Consider the following 22326-nt stretch of genomic DNA (forward strand, 5'->3'; position numbering starts at 1 on the left):
GATAATTCGGAGAAAATGACTGTAAACAGATAAGAACTTGTTTAGAACAGCTCAAAGAGATTCTCCAAGTCAGTTCTTAGTGTACAAAAGGTAGCTAAGATCGGGGAAATCCTTATTGGGAGTTAATATCACATGAAACACTGTATGAATCCTATATTCTTTACTTAAAGGAGACTAGAGTGGTAAATGTGTGTTATACAAGGCAGAATACCATTGAAATAGAAAAAGAAACACGTTCGGTAGCTTTGGAAAGCCTTACACTTCACTGAAATATAGTACTACACTCTATAACACAGTTGAGAGCCAATGTTCCCAAGCTGCCTCAGTTCATAACAGTGTGTAGGAAGTTGTTTGATAAAGTGGGCAAAGCTTATACTTGGACCAGAAGGCAGAATATAGGAAACTACATGAAAACATGGATAATTCAGAGAAAATGACTGTAAACAGATGCGAACTCGTTTAGAACAGCTGAAAGAGATTCTCCAAGTCAGTTGTTAGTATAGAAAAGGTAGCTAAGATATGGGAAATCCTAAATTGAGTTAATATGACATGAAACAGTGTATGAATCTTATATTCTTTACTTAAAGGACTCTAGAGTGGTATATGTGTGTTATACAAGTCAGAATACCAGTGAAATAGAGAAAGAAACATGTTCGGCAGCTTTGGAAAGCCTTACACTTCACTGAAATGTAGTACTACACTCTATAACACAGTTGAGAGACAATGTTCCCAAGCTGCCTCAGTTCATAACAGTGTGTAGGAAGTTGTTTGTTAAAGTGGGCAAAGCTTATACTTGGACCAGAAGGCAGAATATAGAAAACTTCATGAAAACATGGATAATTCAGAGAAAATGACTGTAAAAAGATGAGAACTCGTTTAGAACAGCTGAAAGAGATTCTCCAAGTCAGTTCTTAGTGTAGAAAAGGTAGCTAAGATAAGGGAAATCCTTAATACGAGTTAAGATCACATGAAACACTGTATGAATCCTATATTCTTTCCCTAAAGGACTCTAGAGTGGTAAATGTGTGTTATACAAGTCAGAATACCAGTGAAATAGAGAAAGAAACACGTTCGGCAGCTTTGGAAAGCCTTACACTTCACTGAAATGTAGTACTACACTCTATAACACAGTTGAGAGACAATGTTCCCAAGCTGCCTCAGTTCATAACAGTGTGTACGAAGTTGTTTGATAAAGTGGGCAAAGCTTATACTGGGACCAGAAGGCAGAATATAGGAAACTACATGAAAACATGGATAATTCAGAGAAAATGACTGTAAACAGATGAGAACTGGTTTAGAACAGCTGAAAGAGATTCTCCAAGTCAGTTCTTAGTGTAGAAAAAGTAGCTAAGATAAGGGAAATCCTTAATTCGAGTTAAGATCACATGAAACACTGTATGAATCCTATATTCTTTCCCTAAAGGACTCTAGACTGGTAAATGTGTGTTATACAAGTCAGAATACCATTGAAATAGAGAAAGAAACACGTTCGGCAGCTTTGGAAAGCCTTACACTTCACTGAAACGTAGTACTACACTCTATAACACAGTTGAGAGACAATGTTCCCAAGCTGCCTCAGTTCATAACAGTGTGTAGGAAGTTGTTTGATAAAGTGGGCAAAGCTTATACTTTGACCAGAAGGCAGAATATAGGAAACTACTTGAAAACATGGATAATTCAAAGTAAATGACTGTAAACAGATGAGAACTCGTTTAGAACAGCTGAAAGAGATTCTCCAAGTCAGTTCTTAGTGTAGAAAAGGTAGCTAAGATAAGGGAAATCCTTAATTCGAGTTAAGATCACATGAAACACTGTATGAATCCTATATTCTTTCCCTAAAGGACTCTAGAGTGGTAAATGTGTGTTATACAAGTCAGAATACCATTGAAATAGAGAGAGAAACACGTTCGGCAGCTTTGGAAAGCCTTACACTTCACTGAAATGTAGTACTACACTCTATAACACAGTTGAGAGACAATGTTCCCAAGCTGCCTCAGTTCATAACAGTGTGTAGGAAGTTGTTTGATAAAGTGGGCAAAGCTTATACTTGGACCAGAAGGCAGAATATAGGAAACTACATGAAAACATGGATAATTCAGAGAAAATGACTGTAAACAGATGAGAACTCGTTTAGAACAGCTGAAAGAGATTCTCCAAGTCAGTTGTTAGTATAGAAAAGGTAGCTAAGATAAGGGAAATCCTTAATTTGAGTTAAGATCACATGAAACACTGTATGAATCCTATATTCTTTACTTAAAGGACTCTAGAGTGGTATATGTGTGTTATACAAGTCAGAATACCATTGAAATAGAGAAAGAAACACGTTCGGCAGCTTTGGAAAGCCTTACACTTCACTGAAATGTAGTACTACACTCTATAACACAGTTGAGAGACAATGTTCCCAAGCTGCCTCAGTTCATGACAGTGTGTAGGAAGTTGTTTGATAAAGTGGGCAAAGCTTATACTTGGACCAGAAGGCAGAATATAGGAAACTACATGAAAACATGGATAATTCAGAGAAAATGACTGTAAACAGATAAGAACTTGTTTAGAACAGCTCAAAGAGATTCTCCAAGTCAGTTCTTAGTGTAGAAAAGGTAGCTAAGATCGGGGAAATCCTTATTGGGAGTTAATATCACATGAAACACTGTATGAATCCTATATTCTTTACTTAAAGGAGACTAGAGTGGCAAATGTGTGTTATACAAGGCAGAATACCATTGAAATAGAAAAAGAAACACGTTCGGTAGCTTTGGAAAGCCTTACACTTCACTGAAATATAGTACTACACTCTATAACACAGTTGAGAGACAATGTTCCCAAGCTGCCTCAGTTCATAACAGTGTGTAGGAAGTTGTTTGATAAAGTGGGCAAAGCTTATACTTGGACCAGAAGGCAGAATATAGGAAACTACATGAAAACATGGATAATTCAGAGAAAATGACTGTAAACAGATGCGAACTCGTTTAGAACAGCTGAAAGAGATTCTCCAAGTCAGTTGTTAGTATAGAAAAGGTAGCTAAGATATGGGAAATCCTAAATTGAGTTAATATGACATGAAACAGTGTATGAATCCTATATTCTTTACTTAAAGGACTCTAGAGTGGTATATGTGTGTTATACAAGTCAGAATACCAGTGAAATAGAGAAAGAAACATGTTCGGCAGCTTTGGAAAGCCTTACACTTCACTGAAATGTAGTACTACACTCTATAACACAGTTTAGAGACAATGTTCCCAAGCTGCCTCAGTTCATAACAGTGTGTAGGAAGTTGTTTGTTAAAGTGGGCAAAGCTTATACTTGGACCAGAAGGCAGAATATAGAAAACTACATGAAAACATGGATAATTCAGAGAAAATGACTGTAAAAAGATGAGAACTCGTTTAGAACAGCTGAAAGAGATTCTCCAAGTCAGTTCTTAGTGTAGAAAAGGTAGCTAAGATAAGGGAAATCCTTAATACGAGTTAAGATCACATGAAACACTGTATGAATCCTATATTCTTTCCCTAAAGGACTCTAGAGTGGTAAATGTGTGTTATACAAGTCAGAATACCAGTGAAATAGAGAAAGAAACACGTTCGGCAGCTTTGTAAAGCCTTACACTTCACTGAAATGTAGTACTACACTCTATAACACAGTTGAGAGACAATGTTCCCAAGCTGCCTCAGTTCATAACAGTGTGTACGAAGTTGTTTGATAAAGTGGGCAAAGCTTATACTGGGACCAGAAGGCAGAATATAGGAAACTACATGAAAACATGGATAATTCAGAGAAAATGACTGTAAACAGATGAGAACTGGTTTAGAACAGCTGAAAGAGATTCTCCAAGTCAGTTCTTAGTGTAGAAAAAGTAGCTAAGATAAGGGAAATCCTTAATTCGAGTTAAGATCACATGAAACACTGTATGAATCCTATATTCTTTACTTAAAGGACTCTAGAGTGGTATATGTGTGTTATACAAGTCAGAATACCATTGAAATAGAGAAAGAAACACGTTCGGCAGCTTTGGAAAGCCTTACACTTCACTGAAATGTAGTACTACACTCTATAACACAGTTGAGAGACAATGTTCCCAAGCTGCCTCAGTTCATGACAGTGTGTAGGAAGTTGTTTGATAAAGTGGGCAAAGCTTATACTTGGACCAGAAGGCAGAATATAGGAAACTACATGAAAACATGGATAATTCAGAGAAAATGACTGTAAACAGATAAGAACTTGTTTAGAACAGCTCAAAGAGATTCTCCAAGTCAGTTCTTAGTGTAGAAAAGGTAGCTAAGATCGGGGAAATCCTTATTGGGAGTTAATATCACATGAAACACTGTATGAATCCTATATTCTTTACTTAAAGGAGACTAGAGTGGCAAATGTGTGTTATACAAGGCAGAATACCATTGAAATAGAAAAAGAAACACGTTCGGTAGCTTTGGAAAGCCTTACACTTCACTGAAATATAGTACTACACTCTATAACACAGTTGAGAGACAATGTTCCCAAGCTGCCTCAGTTCATAACAGTGTGTAGGAAGTTGTTTGATAAAGTGGGCAAAGCTTATACTTGGACCAGAAGGCAGAATATAGGAAACTACATGAAAACATGGATAATTCAGAGAAAATGACTGTAAACAGATGCGAACTCGTTTAGAACAGCTGAAAGAGATTCTCCAAGTCAGTTGTTAGTATAGAAAAGGTAGCTAAGATATGGGAAATCCTAAATTGAGTTAATATGACATGAAACAGTGTATGAATCCTATATTCTTTACTTAAAGGACTCTAGAGTGGTATATGTGTGTTATACAAGTCAGAATACCAGTGAAATAGAGAAAGAAACATGTTCGGCAGCTTTGGAAAGCCTTACACTTCACTGAAATGTAGTACTACACTCTATAACACAGTTTAGAGACAATGTTCCCAAGCTGCCTCAGTTCATAACAGTGTGTAGGAAGTTGTTTGTTAAAGTGGGCAAAGCTTATACTTGGACCAGAAGGCAGAATATAGAAAACTACATGAAAACATGGATAATTCAGAGAAAATGACTGTAAAAAGATGAGAACTCGTTTAGAACAGCTGAAAGAGATTCTCCAAGTCAGTTCTTAGTGTAGAAAAGGTAGCTAAGATAAGGGAAATCCTTAATACGAGTTAAGATCACATGAAACACTGTATGAATCCTATATTCTTTCCCTAAAGGACTCTAGAGTGGTAAATGTGTGTTATACAAGTCAGAATACCAGTGAAATAGAGAAAGAAACACGTTCGGCAGCTTTGTAAAGCCTTACACTTCACTGAAATGTAGTACTACACTCTATAACACAGTTGAGAGACAATGTTCCCAAGCTGCCTCAGTTCATAACAGTGTGTACGAAGTTGTTTGATAAAGTGGGCAAAGCTTATACTGGGACCAGAAGGCAGAATATAGGAAACTACATGAAAACATGGATAATTCAGAGAAAATGACTGTAAACAGATGAGAACTGGTTTAGAACAGCTGAAAGAGATTCTCCAAGTCAGTTCTTAGTGTAGAAAAAGTAGCTAAGATAAGGGAAATCCTTAATTCGAGTTAAGATCACATGAAACACTGTATGAATCCTATATTCTTTACTTAAAGGACTCTAGAGTGGTATATGTGTGTTATACAAGTCAGAATACCATTGAAATAGAGAAAGAAACACGTTCGGCAGCTTTGGAAAGCCTTACACTTCACTGAAATGTAGTACTACACTCTATAACACAGTTGAGAGACAATGTTCCCAAGCTGCCTCAGTTCATGACAGTGTGTAGGAAGTTGTTTGATAAAGTGGGCAAAGCTTATACTTGGACCAGAAGGCAGAATATAGGAAACTACATGAAAACATGGATAATTCAGAGAAAATGACTGTAAACAGATAAGAACTTGTTTAGAACAGCTCAAAGAGATTCTCCAAGTCAGTTCTTAGTGTAGAAAAGGTAGCTAAGATCGGGGAAATCCTTATTGGGAGTTAATATCACATGAAAAACTGTATGAATCCTATATTCTTTACTTAAAGGAGACTAGAGTGGCAAATGTGTGTTATACAAGGCAGAATACCATTGAAATAGAAAAAGAAACACGTTCGGTAGCTTTGGAAAGCCTTACACTTCACTGAAATATAGTACTACACTCTATAACACAGTTGAGAGACAATGTTCCCAAGCTGCCTCAGTTCATAACAGTGTGTAGGAAGTTGTTTGATAAAGTGGGCAAAGCTTATACTTGGACCAGAAGGCAGAATATAGGAAACTACATGAAAACATGGATAATTCAGAGAAAATGACTGTAAACAGATGCGAACTCGTTTAGAACAGCTGAAAGAGATTCTCCAAGTCAGTTGTTAGTATAGAAAAGGTAGCTAAGATATGGGAAATCCTAAATTGAGTTAATATGACATGAAACAGTGTATGAATCCTATATTCTTTACTTAAAGGACTCTAGAGTGGTATATGTGTGTTATACAAGTCAGAATACCAGTGAAATAGAGAAAGAAACATGTTCGGCAGCTTTGGAAAGCCTTACACTTCACTGAAATGTAGTACTACACTCTATAACACAGTTTAGAGACAATGTTCCCAAGCTGCCTCAGTTCATAACAGTGTGTAGGAAGTTGTTTGTTAAAGTGGGCAAAGCTTATACTTGGACCAGAAGGCAGAATATAGAAAACTACATGAAAACATGGATAATTCAGAGAAAATGACTGTAAAAAGATGAGAACTCGTTTAGAACAGCTGAAAGAGATTCTCCAAGTCAGTTCTTAGTGTAGAAAAGGTAGCTAAGATAAGGGAAATCCTTAATACGAGTTAAGATCACATGAAACACTGTATGAATCCTATATTCTTTCCCTAAAGGACTCTAGAGTGGTAAATGTGTGTTATACAAGTCAGAATACCAGTGAAATAGAGAAAGAAACACGTTCGGCAGCTTTGTAAAGCCTTACACTTCACTGAAATGTAGTACTACACTCTATAACACAGTTGAGAGACAATGTTCCCAAGCTGCCTCAGTTCATAACAGTGTGTACGAAGTTGTTTGATAAAGTGGGCAAAGCTTATACTGGGACCAGAAGGCAGAATATAGGAAACTACATGAAAACATGGATAATTCAGAGAAAATGACTGTAAACAGATGAGAACTGGTTTAGAACAGCTGAAAGAGATTCTCCAAGTCAGTTCTTAGTGTAGAAAAAGTAGCTAAGATAAGGGAAATCCTTAATTCGAGTTAAGATCACATGAAACACTGTATGAATCCTATATTCTTTCCCTAAAGGACTCTACAGTGGTAAATGTGTGTTATACAAGTCAGAATACCATTGAAATAGAGAAAGAAAAAAGTTCGGCAGCTTTGGAAAGCCTTACACTTCACTGAAATGTAGTACTACACTCTATAACACAGTTGAGAGACAATGTTCCCAAGCTGCCTCAGTTCATAACAGTGTGTAGGAAGTTGTTTGATAAAGTGGGCAAAGCTTATACTGGGACCAGAAGGCAGAATATAGGAAACTACTTGAAAACATGGATAATTCAAAGTAAATGACTGTAAACAGATGAGAACTCGTTTAGAACAGCTGAAAGAGATTCTCCAAGTCAGTTCTTAGTGTAGAAAAGGTAGCTAAGATAAGGGAAATCCTTAATTCGAGTTAAGATCACATGAAACACTGTATGAATCCTATATTCTTTCCCTAAAGGACTCTAGAGTGGTAAATGTGTGTTATACAAGTCAGAATACCAGTGAAATAGAGAAAGAAACACGTTCGGCAGCGTTGGAAAGCCTTACACTTCACTGAAATGTAGTACTACACTCTATAACACAGTTGAGAGACAATGTTCCCAAGCTGCCTCAGTTCATAACAGTGTGTAGGAAGTTGTTTGTTAAAGTGGGCAAAGCTTATACTTGGACCAGAAGGCAGAATATAGGAAACTACATGAAAACATGGATAATTCAGAGAAAATGACTGTAAACAGATGAGAACTGGTTTAGAACAGCTGAAAGAGATTCTCCAAGTCAGTTCTTAGTGTAGAAAAGGTAGCTAAGATAAGGGAAATCCTTAATTCGAGTTAAGATCACATGAAACACTGTATGAATCCTATATTCTTTACTTAAAGGACTCTAGAGTGGTAAATGTGTGTTATACAAGTCAGAATACCATTGAAATAGAGAGAGAAACACGTTCGGCAGCTTTGGAAAGCCTTACACTTCACTGAAATGTAGTACTACACTCTATAACACAGTTGAGAGACAATGTTCCCAAGCTGCCTCAGTTCATAACAGTGTGTAGGAAGTTGTTTGATAAAGTGGGCAAAGCTTATACTTGGACCAGAAGGCAGAATATAGGAAACTACATGAAAACATGGATAATTCAGAGAAAATGACTGTAAACAGATGAGAACTCGTTTAGAACAGCTGAAAGAGATTCTCCAAGTCAGTTGTTAGTGTAGAAAAGGTAGCTAAGATAAGGGAAATCCTTAATTTGAGTTAAGATCACATGAAACACTGTATGAATCCTATATTCTTTACTTAAAGGACTTTAGAGTGGTATATGTGTGTTATACAAGTCAGAATACCATTGAAATAGAGAAAGAAACACGTTCGGCAGCTTTGGAAAGCCTTACACTTCACTGAAATGTAGTACTACACTCTATAACACAGTTGAGAGACAATGTTCCCAAGCTGCCTCAGTTCATGACAGTGTGTAGGAAGTTGTTTGATAAAGTGGGCAAAGCTTATACTTGGACCAGAAGGCAGAATATAGGAAACTACATGAAAACATGGATAATTCAGAGAAAATGACTGTAAACAGATAAGAACTTGTTTAGAACAGCTCAAAGAGATTCTCCAAGTCAGTTCTTAGTGTAGAAAAGGTAGCTAAGATCGGGGAAATCCTTATTGGGAGTTAATATCACATGAAACACTGTATGAATCCTATATTCTTTACTTAAAGGAGACTAGAGTGGTAAATGTGTGTTATACAAGGCAGAATACCATTGAAATAGAAAAAGAAACACGTTCGGTAGCTTTGGAAAGCCTTACACTTCACTGAAATATAGTACTACACTCTATAACACAGTTGAGAGACAATGTTCCCAAGCTGCCTCAGTTCATAACAGTGTGTAGGAAGTTGTTTGATAAAGTGGGCAAAGCTTATACTTGGACCAGAAGGCAGAATATAGGAAACTACATGAAAACATGGATAATTCAGAGAAAATGACTGTAAACAGATGAGAACTCGTTTAGAACAGCTGAAAGAGATTCTCCAAGTCAGTTCTTAGTGTAGAAAAGGTAGCTAAGATAAGGGAAATACTTAATTCGAGTTAAGATCACATGAAACACTGTATGAATCCTATATTCTTTCCCTAAAGGTCTCTACAGTGGTAAATGTGTGTTATACAAGTCAGAATACCAGTGAAATAGAGAAAGAAACACGTTCGGCAGCTTTGGAAAGCATTACACTTCACTGAAATGTAGTACTACACTCTATAACACAGTTGAGAGACAATGTTCCCAAGCTGCCTCAGTTCATAACAGTGTGCAGGAAGTTGTTTGATAAAGTGGGCAAAGCTTATACTTGGACCAGAAGGCAGAATATAGGAAAGTACATGAAAACATGGATAATTCAGAGAAAATGACTGTAAACTGATGAGAACTCCTTTAGAACAGCTAAAAGAGATTCTCCAAGTCAGTTGTTAGTATAGAAAAGGTAGCTAAGATAAGGGAAATCCTTAATTTGATTTAAGATCACATGAAACACTGTATGAATCCTATATTCTTTACTTAAAGGACTCTAGAGTGGTATATGTGTGTTATACAAGTCAGAATACCATTGAAATAGAGAAAGAAACACGTTCGGCATCTTTGGAAAGCCTTACACTTCACTGAAATGCAGTACTATACTCTATAACACAGTTGAGAGACAATGTTGCCAAGCTGCCTCAGTTCATAACAGTGTGTAGGAAGTTGTTTGATAAAGTGGGCAAAGCTTATACTTGGACCAGAAGGCAGAATATAGGAAACTACATGAAAACATGGATAATTCAGAGAAAATGACTGTAAACAGATGAGAACTCGTTTGAACAGCTGAAAGAGATTCTCCAAGTCAGTTCTTAGTGTAGAAAAGGTAGCTAAGATCGGGGAAATCCTTATTGGGAGTTAATATCACATGAAACACTGTATGAATCCTATATTCTTTACTTAAAGGAGACTAGAGTGGTAAATGTGTGTTATACAAGGCAGAATACCATTGAAATAGAAAAAGAAACACGTTCGGTAGCTTTGGAAAGCCTTACACTTCACTGAAATATAGTACTACACTCTATAACAGAGTTGAGAGACAATGTTCCCAAGCTGCCTCAGTTCATAACAGTGTGTAGGAAGTTGTTTGATAAAGTGGGCAAAGCTTATACTTGGACCAGAAGGCAGAATATAGGAAACTACATGAAAACATGGATAATTCAGAGAAAATGACTGTAAACAGATGAGAACTCGTTTAGAACAGCTGAAAGAGATTCTCCAAGTCAGTTGTTAGTGTAGAAAAGGTAGCTAAGATAAGGGAAATCCTTAATTTGAGTTAAGATCACATGAAACACTGTATGAATCCTATATTCTTTACTTAAAGGACTCTAGAGTGGTATATGTGTGTTATACAAGTCAGAATACCATTGAAATAGAGAAAGAAACACGTTCGGCAGCTTTGGAAAGCCTTACACTTCACTGAAATGTAGTACTACACTCTATAACACAGTTGAGAGACAATGTTCCCAAGCTGCCTCAGTTCATGACAGTGTGTAGGAAGTTGTTTGATAAAGTGGGCAAAGCTTATACTTGGACCAGAAGGCAGAATATAGGAAACTACATGAAAACATGGATAATTCAGAGAAAATGACTGTAAACAGATAAGAACTTGTTTAGAACAGCTCAAAGAGATTCTCCAAGTCAGTTCTTAGTGTAGAAAAGGTAGCTAAGATCGGGGAAATCCTTATTGGGAGTTAATATCACATGAAACACTGTATGAATCCTATATTCTTTACTTAAAGGAGACTAGAGTGGTAAATGTGTGTTATACAAGGCAGAATACCATTGAAATAGAAAAAGAAACATGTTCGGTAGCTTTGGAAAGCCTTACACTTCACTGAAATATAGTACTACACTCTATAACACAGTTGAGAGACAATGTTCCCAAGCTGCCTCAGTTCATAACAGTGTGTAGGAAGTTGTTTGATAAAGTGGGCAAAGCTTATACTTGGACCAGAAGGCAGAATATAGGAAACTACATGAAAACATGGATAATTCAGAGAAAATGACTGTAAACAGATGAGAACTCGTTTAGAACAGCTGAAAGAGATTCTCCAAGTCAGTTCTTAGTGTAGAAAAGGTAGCTAAGATAAGGGAAATACTTAATTCGAGTTAAGATCACATGAAACACTGTATGAATCCTATATTCTTTCCCTAAAGGTCTCTACAGTGGTAAATGTGTGTTATACAAGTCAGAATACCAGTGAAATAGAGAAAGAAACACGTTCGGCAGCTTTGGAAAGCCTTACACTTCACTGAAATGTAGTACTGCACTCTATAACACAGTTGAGAGACAATGTTCCCAAGCTGCCTCAGTTCATAACAGTGTGTAGGAAGTTGTTTGATAAAGTGGGCAATGCTTATACTTGGACCAGAAGGCAGAATATAGGAAACTACATGAAAACATGGATAATTCAGAGAAAATGACTGTAAACAGATGAGAACTGGTTTAGAACAGCTGAAAGAGATTCTCCAAGTCAGTTCTTAGTGGAGAAAACGTAGCTAAGATAAGGGAAATCCTTAATTCGAGTTAAGATCACATGAAACACTGTATGAATCCTATATTCTTTCCCTAAAGGACTCTAGAGTGGTAAATGTGTGTTATACAAGTCAGAATACCATTGAAATAGAGAAAGAAACACGTTCGGCAGCTTTGGAAAGCGTTACACTTCACTGAAATGTAGTACTACACTCTATAACACAGTTGAGAGACAATGTTCCCAAGCTGCCTCAGTTCATAACAGTGTGCAGGAAGTTGTTTGATAAAGTGGGCAAAGCTTATACTTGGACCAGAAGGCAGAATATAGGAAAGTACATGAAAACATGGATAATTCAGAGAAAATGACTGTAAACTGATGAGAACTCCTTTAGAACAGCTGAAAGAGATTCTCCAAGTCAGTTGTTAGTATAGAAAAGGTAGCTAAGATAAGGGAAATCCTTAATTTGATTTAAGATCACATGAAACACTGTATGAATCCTATATTCTTTACTTAAAGGACTCTAGAGTGGTATATGTGTGTTATACAAGTCAGAATACCATTGAAATAGAGAAAGAAACACGTTCGGCATCTTTGGAAAGCCTTACACTTCACTGAAATGCAGTACTATACTCTATAACACAGTTGAGAGACAATGTTGCCAAGCTGCCTCAGTTCATAACAGTGTGTAGGAAGTTGTTTGATAAAGTGGGCAAAGCTTATACTTGGACCAGAAGGCAGAATATAGGAAACTACATGAAAACATGGATAATTCAGAGAAAATGACTGTAAACAGATGAGAACTCGTTTGAACAGCTGAAAGAGATTCTCCAAGTCAGTTCTTAGTGTAGAAAAGGTAGCTAAGATCGGGGAAATCCTTATTGGGAGTTAATATCACATGAAACACTGTATGAATCCTATATTCTTTACTTAAAGGAGACTAGAGTGGTAAATGTGTGTTATACAAGGCAGAATACCATTGAAATAGAAAAAGAAACACGTTCGGTAGCTTTGGAAAGCCTTACACTTCACTGAAATATAGTACTACACTCTATAACAGAGTTGAGAGACAATGTTCCCAAGCTGCCTCAGTTCATAACAGTGTGTAGGAAGTTGTTTGATAAAGTGGGCAAAGCTTATACTTGGACCAGAAGGCAGAATATAGGAAACTACATGAAACCATGGATAATTCAGAGAAAATGACTGTAAACAGATGAGAACTTGTTTAGAACAGCTCAAAGAGATTCTCCAAGTAAGTTCTTAGTGTAGAAAAGGTAGCTAAGATCCGGGACATCCTTAATTCGAGTTCATATGACATGAAACAGTGTTTGAATCCTATATTCTTTACTTAAAGGAGACTAGAGTGGTAAAAGTGTGTTATACAAGGCAGGATACCATTGAAATAGTGAAAGAAACACGTTCCGCAGCTTTGTAAAGCCTTACACTTCACTGAAATATAGTACTACACTCTATAACACAGTTGAGAGACAATGTTCCCAAGCTGCCTCAGTTCATAACAGTGTGTAGGAAGTTGTTTGATAAAGTGGGCAAAGCTTATACTTGGACCAGAAGGCAGAATATAGGAAACTACATGAAAACATGGATAATTCAGAGAAAATGACTGTAAACAGATGAGAACTCGTTTAGAACAGCTGAAAGAGATTCTCCAAGTCAGTTCTTAGTGTAGAAAAGGTAGCTAAGATAAGGGAAATCCTTAATTCGAGTTAAGATCACATGAAACACTGTATGAATCCTATATTCTTTCCCTAAAGGTCTCTACAGTGGTAAATGTGTGTTATACAAGTCAGAATACCATTGAAATAGAGAAAGAAACACGTTCAGCAGCTTTGGAAAGCCTTACACTTCACTGAAATGTAGTACTACACTGTATAACACAGTTGAGGGACAATGTTCCCAAGCTGCCTCAGTTCATAACAGTGTGTAGGAAGTTGTTTGATAAAGTGGGCAATGCTTATACTTGGACCAGAAGGCAGAATATAGGAAACTACATGAAAACATGGATAATTCAGAGAAAATGACTGTAAACAGATGAGAACTCGTTTAGAACAGCTGAAAGAGATTCTCCAAGTCAGTTCTTAGTGTAGAAAAGGTAGCTAAGATAAGGGAAATCCTTAATTCGAGTTAAGATCACATGAAACACTGTATGAATCCTATATTCTTTCCCTAAAGGTCTCTACAGTGGTAAATGTGTGTTATACAAGTCAGAATACCATTGAAATAGAGAAAGAAACACGTTCGGCAGCTTTGGAAAGCCTTACACTTCACTGAAATGTAGTACTGCACTCTATAACACAGTTGAGAGACAATGTTCCCAAGCTGCCTCAGTTCATAACAGTGTGCAGGAAGTTGTTTGATAAAGTGGGCAAAGCTTATAATTGAACCAGAAGGCAGAATATAGGAAACCACATGAAAACATGGATAATTCAGAGAAAATGACTGTAAACAGATGAGAACTCGTTTAGAACAGCTGAAAGAGATTCTCCAAGTCAGTTCTTAGTGTATAAAAGGTAGCTAAGATCGGGGAAATCCTTATTGGGAGTTAATATCACATGAAACACTGTATGAATCCTATATTCTTTACTTAAAGGAGACTAGAGTGGTAAATGTGTGTTATACAAGGCAGAATACCATTGAAATAGAAAAAGAAACACGTTCGGTAGCTTTGGAAAGCCTTACACTTCACTGAAATATAGTACTACACTCTATAACACAGTTGAGAGACAATGTTCCCAAGCTGCCTCAGTTCATAACAGTGTGCAGGAAGTTGTTTGATAAAGTGGGCAAAGCTTATACTTGGACCAGAAGGCAGAATATAGGAAAGTACATGAAAACATGGATAATTCAGAGAAAATGACTGTAAACAGATGAGAACTCGTTTAGAACAGCTGAAAGAGATTCTCCAAGTCAGTTGTTAGTATAGAAAAGGTTGCTAAGATAAGGGAAATCCTTAATTTGATTTAAGATCACATGAAACACTGTATGAATCCTATATTCTTTACTTAAAGGACTCTAGAGTGGTATATGTGTGTTATACAAGTCAGAATACCATTGAAATAGAGAAAGAAACACGTTCGGCATCTTTGAAAAGCCTTACACTTCACTGAAATGCAGTACTATACTCTATAACACAGTTGAGAGACAATGTTGCCAAGCTGCCTCAGTTCATAACAGTGTGTAGGAAGTTGTTTGATAAAGTGGGCAAAGCTTATACTTGGACCAGAAGGCAGAATATAGGAAACTACATGAAAACATGGATAATTCAGAGAAAATGACTGTAAACAGATGAGAACTTGTTTAGAACAGCTCAAAGAGATTCTCCAAGTAAGTTCTTAGTGTAGAAAAGGTAGCTAAGATCCGGGACATCCTTAATTCGAGTTCATATGACATGAAACAGTGTTTGAATCCTATATTCTTTACTTAAAGGAGACTAGAGTGGTAAAAGTGTGTTATACCAGGCAGGATACCATTGAAATAGTGAAAGAAACACGTTCGGCAGCTTTGTAAAGCCTTACACTTCACTGAAATGTAGTACTACACTCTATAACACAGTTGAGAGACAATGTTCCCAAGCTGCCTCAGTTCATAACAGTGTGCAGGAAGTTGTTTGATAAAGTGGGCAAAGCTTATACTTGGACCAGAAGGCAGAATATAGGAAACTACATGAAAACATCTATAATTCAGAGAAAATGACTGTAAACAGATGAGAACTCGTTTAGAACAGCTGAAAGAGATTCTCCAAGTCAGTTCTTAGTGTAGAAAAGGTAGCTAAGATAAGGGAAATCCTTAATTCGAGTTAAGATCACATGAAACACTGTATGAATCCTATATTCTTTCCCTAAAGGTCTCTACAGTGGTAAATGTGTGTTATACAAGTCAGAATACCATTGAAATAGAGAAAGAAACACGTTCGGCAGCTTTGGAAAGCCTTACACTTCACTGAAATGTAGTACTGCACTCTATAACACAGTTGAGAGATAATGTTCCCAAGCTGCCTCAGTTCATAACAGTGTGCAGGAAGTTGTTTGATAAAGTGGGCAAAGCTTATAATTGAACCAAAAGGCAGAATATAGGAAACCACATGAAAACATGGATAATTCAGAGAAAATGACTGTAAACAGATGAGAACTCGTTTAGAACAGCTGAAAGAGATTCTCCATGTCAGTTCTTAGTGTAGAAAAGGTAGCTAAGATAAGGGAAATACTTAATTCGAGTTAAGATCACATGAAACACTGTATGAATCCTATATTCTTTACTTAAAGGACTCTAGAGTGGTATATGTGTGTTATACAAGTCAGAATACCATTGAAATAGAGAAAGAAACACGTTCGCCATCTTTGGAAAGCCTTTCACTTCACTGAAATGCAGTACTATACTCTATAACACAGTTGAGAGACAATGTTGCCAAGCTGCCTCAGTTCATACCAGTGTGTAGGAAGTTGTTTGATAAAGTGGGCAAAGCTTATACTTGGACCAGAAGGCAGAATATAGGAAACTACATGAAAACATGGATAATTCAGAGAAAATGACTGTAAACAGATGAGAACTCGTTTAGAACAGCTGAAAGAGATTCTCCAAGTCAGTTCTTAGTGTAGAAAAGGTAGCTAAGATCCGGGACATCCTTAATTCGAGTTCATATGATATGAAACAGTGTTTGAATCCTATATTCTTTACTTAAAGGAAACTAGAGTGGTAAAAGTGTGTTATACAAGTCAGAATACCATTGAAATAGAGAAAGAAACACGTTCGGCAGCTTTGGAAAGCCTTACACTTCACTGAAATGTAGTACTGCACTCTATAACACAGTTGAGAGACAATGTTCCCAAGCTGCCTCAGTTCATAACAGTGTGCAGGAAGTTGTTTGATAAAGTGGGCAAAGCTTATAATTGAACCAGAAGGCAGAATATAGGAAACCACATGAAAACATGGATAATTCAGAGAAAATGATTGTAAACAGATGAGAACTCGTTTAGAACAGCTGAAAGAGATTCTCCAAGTCAGTTCTTAGTGTAGAAAAGGTAGCTAAGATAAGGGAAATCCTTAATTCGAGTTAAGATCACATGAAACACTGTATGAATCCTACATTCTTTACTTAAAGGACTCTAGAGTGGTAAATGTGTGTTATACAAGTCAGAATACCATTGAAATAGAGAAAGAAACACGTTCAGCAGCTTTGGAAAGCCTTACACTTCACTGAAATGTAGTACTACACTCTATAACACAGTTGAGAGACAATGTTCCCAAGCTGCCTCAGTTCATAACAGTGTGTAGGAAGTTGTTTGATAAAGTGGGCAATGCTTATACTTGGACCAGAAGGCAGAATATAGGAAACTACATGAAAACATGGATAATTCAGAGAAAATGACTGTAAACAGATGAGAACTGGTTTAGAACAGCTGAAAGAGATTCTCCAAGTCAGTTCTTAGTGTAGAAAAGGTAGCTAAGATAAGGGAAATCCTTAATTCGAGTTAAGATCACATGAAACACTGTATGAATCCTATATTCTTTCCCTAAAGGACTCTAGAGTGGTAAATGTGTGTTATACAAGTCAGAATACCATTGAAATAGAGAAAGAAACACGTTCGGCAGCTTTGGAAAGCGTTACACTTCACTGAAATGTAGTACTACACTCTATAACACAGTTGAGAGACAATGTTCCCAAGCTGCCTCAGTTCATAACAGTGTGCAGGAAATTGTTTGATAAAGTGGGCAAAGCTTATACTTGGACCAGAAGGCAGAATATAGGAAAGTACATGAAAACATGGATAATTCCGAGAAAATGACTGTACACAGATGAGAACTCGTTTAGAACAGCTGAAAGAGATTCTCCAAGTCAGTTGTTAGTATAGAAAAGGTAGCTAAGATAAGGGAAATCCTTAATTTGATTTAAGATCACATGAAACACTGTATGAATCATATATTCTTTACTTAAAGGACTCTAGAGTGGTATATGTGTGTTATACAAGTCAGAATACCATTGAAATAGAGAAAGAAACACGTTCGGCATCTTTGGAAAGCCTTACACTTCACTGAAATGCAGTACTATACTCTATAACACAGTTGAGAGACAATGTTGCCAAGCTGCCTCAGTTCATAACAGTGTGTAGGAAGTTGTTTGACAAAGTGGGCAAAGCTTATACTTGGACCAGAAGGCAGAATATAGGAAACTACATGAAAACATGGATAATTCAGAGAAAATGACTGTAAACAGATGAGAACTTGTTTAGAACAGCTCAAAGAGATTCTCCAAGTAAGTTCTTAGTGTAGAAAAGGTAGCTAAGATCCGGGACATCCTTAATTCGAGTTCATATGACATGAAACAGTGTTTGAATCCTATATTCTTTACTTAAAGGAGACTAGAGTGGTAAAAGTGTGTTATACAAGGCAGGATACCATTGAAATAGTGAAAGAAACACGTTCGGCAGCTTTGTAAAGCCTTACACTTCACTGAAATGTAGTACTACACTCTATAACACAGTTGAGAGACAATGTTCCCAAGCTGCCTCAGTTCATAACAGTGTGTCGGAAGTTGTTTGATAAAGTGGGCAAAGCTTATACTTGGACCAGAAGGCAGAATATAGGAAACTACATGAAAACATGGATAATTCAGAGAAAATGACTGTAAACAGATGAGAACTCGTTTAGAACAGCTGAAAGAGATTCTCCAAGTCAGTTCTTAGTGTAGAAAAGGTAGCTAAAATAAGGGAAATCCTTAATTCGAGTTAAGATCACATGAAACACTGTATGAATCCTATATTCTTTCCCTAAAGGTCTCTACAGTGGTAAATGTGTGTTATACAAGTCAGAATACCATTGAAATAGAGAAAGAAACACGTTCGGCAGCTTTGGAAAGCCTTACACTTCACTGAAATGTAGTACTGCACTCTATAACACAGTTGAGAGACAATGTTCCCAAGCTGCCTCAGTTCATAACAGTGTGCAGGAAGTTGTTTGATAAAGTGGGCAAAGCTTATAATTGAACCAGAAGGCAGAATATAGGAAACCACATGAAAACATGGATAATTCAGAGAAAATGACTGTAAACAGATGAGAACTCGTTTAGAACAGCTGAAAGAGATTCTCCAAGTCAGTTCTTAGTGTAGAAAAGGTAGCTAAGATTTGGGAAATCCTTAATTCGAGTTAAGTTCACATGAAACACTGTATGAATCCTACATTCTTTACTTAAAGGACTCTAGAGTGGTAAATGTGTGTTATACAAGTCAGAATACCATTGAAATAGAGAAAGAAACACGTTCGGCAGCTTTGGAAAGCCTTACACTTCACTGAAATGTAGTACTGCACTCTATAACACAGTTGAGAGATAATGTTCCCAAGCTGCCTCAGTTCATAACAGTGTGCAGGAAGTTGTTTGATAAAGTGGGCAAAGCTTATAATTGAACCAAAAGGCAGAATATAGGAAACCACATGAAAACATGGATAATTCAGAGAAAATGACTGTAAACAGATGAGAACTCGTTTAGAACAGCTGAAAGAGATTCTCCATGTCAGTTCTTAGTGTAGAAAAGGTAGCTAAGATAAGGGAAATACTTAATTCGAGTTAAGATCACATGAAACACTGTATGAATCCTATATTCTTTACTTAAAGGACTCTAGAGTGGTATATGTGTGTTATACAAGTCAGAATACCATTGAAATAGAGAAAGAAACACGTTCGCCATCTTTGGAAAGCCTTTCACTTCACTGAAATGCAGTACTATACTCTATAACACAGTTGAGAGACAATGTTGCCAAGCTGCCTCAGTTCATACCAGTGTGTAGGAAGTTGTTTGATAAAGTGGGCAAAGCTTATACTTGGACCAGAAGGCAGAATATAGGAAACTACATGAAAACATGGATAATTCAGAGAAAATGACTGTAAACAGATGAGAACTCGTTTAGAACAGCTGAAAGAGATTCTCCAAGTCAGTTCTTAGTGTAGAAAAGGTAGCTAAGATCCGGGACATCCTTAATTCGAGTTCATATGATATGAAACAGTGTTTGAATCCTATATTCTTTACTTAAAGGAAACTAGAGTGGTAAAAGTGTGTTATACAAGTCAGAATACCATTGAAATAGAGAAAGAAACACGTTCGGCAGCTTTGGAAAGCCTTACACTTCACTGAAATGTAGTACTGCACTCTATAACACAGTTGAGAGACAATGTTCCCAAGCTGCCTCAGTTCATAACAGTGTGCAGGAAGTTGTTTGATAAAGTGGGCAAAGCTTATAATTGAACCAGAAGGCAGAATATAGGAAACCACATGAAAACATGGATAATTCAGAGAAAATGATTGTAAACAGATGAGAACTCGTTTAGAACAGCTGAAAGAGATTCTCCAAGTCAGTTCTTAGTGTAGAAAAGGTAGCTAAGATAAGGGAAATCCTTAATTCGAGTTAAGATCACATGAAACACTGTATGAATCCTACATTCTTTACTTAAAGGACTCTAGAGTGGTAAATGTGTGTTATACAAGTCAGAATACCATTGAAATAGAGAAAGAAACACGTTCAGCAGCTTTGGAAAGCCTTACACTTCACTGAAATGTAGTACTACACTCTATAACACAGTTGAGAGACAATGTTCCCAAGCTGCCTCAGTTCATAACAGTGTGTAGGAAGTTGTTTGATAAAGTGGGCAATGCTTATACTTGGACCAGAAGGCAGAATATAGGAAACTACATGAAAACATGGATAATTCAGAGAAAATGACTGTAAACAGATGAGAACTGGTTTAGAACAGCTGAAAGAGATTCTCCAAGTCAGTTCTTAGTGTAGAAAAGGTAGCTAAGATAAGGGAAATCCTTAATTCGAGTTAAGATCACATGAAACACTGTATGAATCCTATATTCTTTCCCTAAAGGACTCTAGAGTGGTAAATGTGTGTTATACAAGTCAGAATACCATTGAAATAGAGAAAGAAACACGTTCGGCAGCTTTGGAAAGCGTTACACTTCACTGAAATGTAGTACTACACTCTATAACACAGTTGAGAGACAATGTTCCCAAGCTGCCTCAGTTCATAACAGTGTGCAGGAAATTGTTTGATAAAGTGGGCAAAGCTTATACTTGGACCAGAAGGCAGAATATAGGAAAGTACATGAAAACATGGATAATTCCGAGAAAATGACTGTACACAGATGAGAACTCGTTTAGAACAGCTGAAAGAGATTCTCCAAGTCAGTTGTTAGTATAGAAAAGGTAGCTAAGATAAGGGAAATCCTTAATTTGATTTAAGATCACATGAAACACTGTATGAATCATATATTCTTTACTTAAAGGACTCTAGAGTGGTATATGTGTGTTATACAAGTCAGAATACCATTGAAATAGAGAAAGAAACACGTTCGGCATCTTTGGAAAGCCTTACACTTCACTGAAATGCAGTACTATACTCTATAACACAGTTGAGAGACAATGTTGCCAAGCTGCCTCAGTTCATAACAGTGTGTAGGAAGTTGTTTGACAAAGTGGGCAAAGCTTATACTTGGACCAGAAGGCAGAATATAGGAAACTACATGAAAACATGGATAATTCAGAGAAAATGACTGTAAACAGATGAGAACTTGTTTAGAACAGCTCAAAGAGATTCTCCAAGTAAGTTCTTAGTGTAGAAAAGGTAGCTAAGATCCGGGACATCCTTAATTCGAGTTCATATGACATGAAACAGTGTTTGAATCCTATATTCTTTACTTAAAGGAGACTAGAGTGGTAAAAGTGTGTTATACAAGGCAGGATACCATTGAAATAGTGAAAGAAACACGTTCGGCAGCTTTGTAAAGCCTTACACTTCACTGAAATGTAGTACTACACTCTATAACACAGTTGAGAGACAATGTTCCCAAGCTGCCTCAGTTCATAACAGTGTGTCGGAAGTTGTTTGATAAAGTGGGCAAAGCTTATACTTGGACCAGAAGGCAGAATATAGGAAACTACATGAAAACATGGATAATTCAGAGAAAATGACTGTAAACAGATGAGAACTCGTTTAGAACAGCTGAAAGAGATTCTCCAAGTCAGTTCTTAGTGTAGAAAAGGTAGCTAAAATAAGGGAAATCCTTAATTCGAGTTAAGATCACATGAAACACTGTATGAATCCTATATTCTTTCCCTAAAGGTCTCTACAGTGGTAAATGTGTGTTATACAAGTCAGAATACCATTGAAATAGAGAAAGAAACACGTTCGGCAGCTTTGGAAAGCCTTACACTTCACTGAAATGTAGTACTGCACTCTATAACACAGTTGAGAGACAATGTTCCCAAGCTGCCTCAGTTCATAACAGTGTGCAGGAAGTTGTTTGATAAAGTGGGCAAAGCTTATAATTGAACCAGAAGGCAGAATATAGGAAACCACATGAAAACATGGATAATTCAGAGAAAATGACTGTAAACAGATGAGAACTCGTTTAGAACAGCTGAAAGAGATTCTCCAAGTCAGTTCTTAGTGTAGAAAAGGTAGCTAAGATTTGGGAAATCCTTAATTCGAGTTAAGTTCACATGAAACACTGTATGAATCCTACATTCTTTACTTAAAGGACTCTAG

Source organism: Pipistrellus hanaki, assembly GCF_964339955.1.
Source record: "Pipistrellus hanaki genome assembly, chromosome: 12".
Lineage (NCBI taxonomy): Eukaryota > Metazoa > Chordata > Mammalia > Chiroptera > Vespertilionidae > Pipistrellus > Pipistrellus hanaki.